Genomic DNA, 6,000 nt, shown 5'->3' with positions numbered 1-6,000 from the left:
CGAAACACCAACTAACGGTTTCTAAAGCTTCTAGGAAAAGCATACATTTATCATACGTATTTGACAAAACAATGGTCTTCAACTTCGTATTTGAGTGGTCCTCCAACTATTTTTATTCCAGTGCCACTGATGAGTTTTCTGTATACAAAATGTGCGTCCGGCGTACCACACTATATGCCTGGTATATGTTATAATTTTTTATACACGCATATAAAACAAATAAAATGTATCATATGAAAATAACTTCGGAAGTTTAACTATTCGTAATTATTATTTTCTGTTTTTAGTTCTGTTTAAAGCAAATATATTAAATTTTTTGTCCTGTTTTGGTCCATCTGTTGTTTGATGTTTGGTAATTGTCCTGTGACAAATTGTCAGGTTTAGGAGAGCATAAATGAGATTGATAACTTCTTTGAATGTGTAAACAGATTTGCACTCTTTTATCAAATGATTAACATGTCTTATTTGGAGACCTCTGTAATTCGTAACGTTCTTGAATTACAAAACTATTAGCTTTTCAAAATTAATTTAGGAAATTCGAATGACATAAATTAAAGATGAAGCTATTATTCAGGCATAAACAACATATTTAATTCCAAAAACAACATATAATGAGAATATTTATCAACATTGTCTCATATAGGTTATCGAAAACGAATCTATAATGTGTTTTTAATTAATCATATAATATACTATTTTCTATCATACCTTCGCTCTGGAGATCGTCCTTATGAAATGATGTCTGGATGAGAAACATGCAAGTAAAATGCAGAAAACAATTGTATCTTTATGAATATGAAATTTAAAAACAAATTATAAAAAATGTATCGATTAATATGTAGTTTCGTGCACTTGTGTACATTCTTAAAAGCAAGTTTAATACGTTGATTCTTAAATAGCAAATTAACGCGGTTTGCTTAAACTTGCTTAAATAAACAAACACAAAAAATATACGATGTAAACAATGCTTTAATTTGGTACAAATTAATAAATCTCAAACAAGGAAGTCATTAGAATTGATAATTTGACAGTCTTGGGTGTGGACAACAGCTGATGAATGATTATCTTTTATTTAAAGAAGCTTTATTCTTTGATGGTGACAATTTAAATCTTTCCAAAGTATTATAAGCAAACACAGTATACAATATATATTTAAAGGTTTATTCAAAACATTCGTCTCTTTGCTTTAGTTCAATTTTAATGAGCAGGGAATGTTATATATAAAAGATAGAATCAAACCATATGCAATAAAATACCTACGTTTGGTATGCATAAAATGCATATATATGTAGTTCTCAATTACGTTGATACAATGTAGTGGCAATGTTTCTGTATCTTTTTTGTGTGTGTTCTTTAATGTCTAGAATATCTACGAACTATTAAGTTCATTTTTAAATGAAAAAATAAAGTCTGAATAAGTTATATTATTGTTATGTTTTTTTAAATTTATTTCTTTGTGCTATATATGCATACACATACTATTTTTTAATAAACATACATTACGTATATCAACCGTTCCATTTTTCAAACCTCGAACTGCGTTGTGGTTTCTTTCTATTATCTTCATTAAATGATTTGCTAATTGGACATCATCTTTGTATGCTTCTATCTTTCTATAACTCAGTGGATTCAAGTCGCAGAATGATATAGACGGAAAATAAGGATCTGTATTGGAAATTGACACCCTTCTGTTTATCTTGTAACTGAAACAATGTAGCAATTTATAGTGTCTGCTATCTTACATATTTATCACAACTTTTAAAAATATTCTATAGCTAATAGTTTTAGCTGTTTCATCTTAATCATATTCTCTCTCCGTGTACAATTTAGTTCATTTGTCAAATACATTCAAAAATAAAACTGAAGATATATTGTCAGGAATATTTCTATGATTAATTGGTATTTATATCTCACCTTGACATTTAGATTGCTTTTAATTACTTCTGCGTTCTCCAATTATTTTTAATATCGAATTACAAGCAGAGATACACAATTAATACGCATCAGTGTTCCATGTTTGATCAAACAAAAGTAAACCAGGAAACAAAGTAACAAACAATTTAGATACGAGAGTAAGAATACAATATTATTTTATGTTTATCATGCATTTCCCGAACGGCCATGTTAAAGATTTTTTTAAAGAACTCAATGATTATACCTTTTACGAGCGTAAACATACTTAAGTAAATTGTATCCAACATCATTAGTGTTAACAGATGTGTCCGTGTGTGCATGTGACTTTATAAGATAATAATGTCCAAATACAAATACAGTCAGTCGATGAAACACAGAATGCAATGTACAATACCATGTCTCAAAAGAGAGGCGAAAGATACCGGAGGGAAAGTCAAACTCATAAATCGAAAATAAAAAGAAAAAGCCATGGCTAAAAATGAACAAGACATAAAGACAAATAAAATTATACAAGAACAGCATAGATAACTAAAGACTGAGCAACACGAATTTCATATAAAACATAAGGTGATCTCAGGTACTCCGGAAGGGTAAGCAGATCCTGCTCCACATGTGGCACCTGTCGTGTTGCTCATGTTATTACAAATCCGCTAAATAGTCTAATTCGGTAGGTCACATTCATGAAAAGGGCAGGGGATTGTAGTTTCGACGTAAGAATCATATCCGATATCATCTGTGAAACCATTTTGGGATGGCGTCCGTAAAATATTCGAAGGGATGATTTCAATTTGACCATTTGGAACTCTTGGTTTGATAGCTTTCTTGTAAGCAGCAACCCTCTATCAAGGAAATCATGATAGGAAATAAAAGCGCGGGAATATCGTATCAATTGGGAGATATATACTCAAAGGTTTATTAATAAAGCAACAGCTGATTACAAATGTTCACGTTTCAATAATCGATAGAGTAGACAAATCAGGATAATAAACAAAACAAAATAATAAGATTACTGTAAACCAACTTATTTTCGCGGATACTTTATTTCGCGTATTGCCATTTAAAGTCCACTTCGCGGCTACTTAATTTCGCGAATTTCTAATTTATATGATGTAGTTCAGTAAGGAAAGATCCAAGTGTTATATATTCGCGACGATTTATATTCGCGTTATTTTTCTACTCGCGAAAGTCGCGAAAATAAATCGCTCGCGAAAATAAGTTGGTTTACAGTATCACATGAACTCCAAAAGGTGCGAGACTGAGTACGATGAAAAGGTGATTCTCTACTAATATGCCTATATCATCTACCATGTGAAGAATCGGTTAATTTATCACATATATACACAACCAAAAACTCAGTGGGGAATGATGACACTCAAAATAAGATGTGTGCTCTAAACCGTAAATTGATCGGCAAAAAGAAGTCTGAATTAAATTTGAAAGCAGATGCTCCAGTAAAGTAAGTAGTTGCTACTCAAACGTTGTTGTGGCATGAAAGTCGGTTTTTTGTTTCGTTGTCGTTTATCCATGCACACACATACTGTAATATATAAGTTGATCATTGAAGAACTCAATGATTATACTATTGATTTCCAAGTTTCTGTGTTTGTATGTGAATGTGATTAACTGTATTTTCGATGTTATTGAATGGAGTAATGTGTTTAGATAAATTGTATGTGCTTGTCCGAGTTTAAAAAAAGTGTGTGATTGTTAAAGCTATTTTCTGTCGGTCAGAAAAGAAAATGTTAACGTCAGTTGGTATTGGTCATTGATAGAAAACGAGTTTTCAGAGTTAGGTTAAATTTGTCGTATGAGTGTAAAACAAAAGTACAATTTTAGTTATGTATTATACTGATTTAGGTTTTACGTTTGCTTAAGTGTTGAAAATTGGTATAACATTTTAGAAATAGTATATAGAAATTAGTATGGCGTTCATCATCACTGAACTAGTATATATTTGTTTCGGGGCCAGCCGAGGGACGCCTCCGGGTGCGGGAGTTTCTCGCTACGTTGAAGACTTGTTGGTGACCTTCTGCTATTGTTTTTTTCTATGGACGAGTTGTTGTCTCTTTGGCACATTCCCCATTTCAATTCTCAATTTTATATCCGATGCGCTATTCGTGATTTATCGTCATCACGAATGTTAAAAGTCAAAAAGGTGAAGGCCGCTCAGTGTCTGAAATGGACATGACTGACATGAATGATTTTTAAAAAATACAAGAATTTTTTAAAGTATTAGTTTAGACATGTTCACAATAAGCCGATACCGAGACCGAAACCGAAACCGAAACCAAACATAGTAGTGAGGTAAATGGAAAATGTTTATAATGTTAAATAACATCAACTTCATAATATTGTTTAAAATTTGAGTACACTTGATGGAGTTTTCTTCAATGAAATTCTTTATATGAATCTAACAAAAAAGCAAAGTTAGATTAAACAAGTATTAAATACACTAATGCAAGTGATATACAATTGAGATGTGGATACACATTTCTTGATGATGTACATTAGTAATGGAGCAATGGTCGTCGAAGGAAAATAACTGTACATAGTTCTACATTATGAGGAATATCGTTCCGATTATGTGCTTATGTATATAAAGAGTACCTTTTATTTACAAATAAAAGAAAAAAAATCTTTTAAAGGAAAAACATTTTAATTTTAGTACTATTTTTTACTATTGTTATCCTGTATCAGAAGAGGAGGATCCAACATGCTTGTGTGGATTCGGCAAAACTACATTCAACATTCAAGAGTTTGTTATACATATCTATGTTTTCTCTCTCCATTCTGGAAGCACTACTGGTTGTCTCTCTTGAGGTGCTATGCTTGGGAATAGATGACCTCTTTAATTCAGCTGCATCCTAAATTATTAAGCAAAGTATTTTCTTTGGCCTATTTTTGGTCACCTTTTCAGATCAACGACAACATGCCCTTCAGCTGAAGTATAGGAATATATGAAGGGTAACTGGCCAGAATTGGAAGAAGCAGTTAGATTATTGATAGCAATTTCTATATAATAAATCGCCCGCTAGAAAATCAGGCATTGTATTATAGTGGACATCGTCATAAACTCGATTGATACGCAAGTCATAATAGACTTCGGTAAAAAAAAGTAAGAAACAACAATTATGGTATCCTGGGTTATCACCATGACGCGATGACCTACAGATTGAAGTATGCGATCGGTCCATATGAGATATATCCGTTTTCTCGCGGTTTTTACTTACTTGGCGATACAATATATCCATCTGCACATCGTATTCCAACACCATATACTGAAAGGCAGCTACGCAATCGAAATGCAATAAACCGCGATCAACGCAATTTAAAAAAAAAGATTCCTGCAAAAAGAGTTTATGTAGAACTTTCTATAATGCAAATTTATAAAATCTGTGGTTCTCTTTTAGACATAGTCGGAACGATTTAGCACATATTGTAGAACTATGTGCATCTCTTTCTCTACGACGAAACCTGCTTCATGATTACTGTACATCATAAACATTGATAAATAATTGTATTAATATCTTATATTGTATATTAATTGCATAGGTGTATTTAATAATGGTTGAAGTAATCATTGCTTTTTAATTGATTCACGTAAAATGATGAATTGAAGTTATACTCCGTCTTGTGTATTCAAATTTAAAACAATGTAATGAAGTAAAAAGATTAGGTTAATTAATATTGTGAACATTTACCATTTACCTCACCACAATTTTTGGTTTCGGTATCGGTTTCGGATTCGGATTCGGTATCGGCTTATGGTGAACATGTCTAATGGTGGACTTAATGTTCGTATTGCAAACTTTGAGGCAAATAATAAAAAGACCGGATGAGTTAGATATAGTGATGATGCCCTGTCTCTCAATTACTCACATTTGAAGATGAAGATGAAAAAAACTACTGAAACTACAATGTCTGCTGAATATTTTGATCTTTTCCTCGATATTGATAAAAATTTACCACTTTAAACTTTAGAAATGACAAACGTGATGAGTTTAACTTTCCAATTGTCAACTTCCCATTTCTCAGCAGTAGTATATCCTCTGTATTATCGCATTACGTTTCATATTTCGATTGATA

The sequence above is a fragment of the Mytilus edulis genome, chromosome 6, assembly GCF_963676685.1.
Source record: "Mytilus edulis chromosome 6, xbMytEdul2.2, whole genome shotgun sequence".
NCBI lineage: Eukaryota > Metazoa > Mollusca > Bivalvia > Mytilida > Mytilidae > Mytilus > Mytilus edulis.
The sequence above is the reverse complement of the archived record's forward strand: the minus strand, read 5'-3'. Positions refer to the sequence as shown.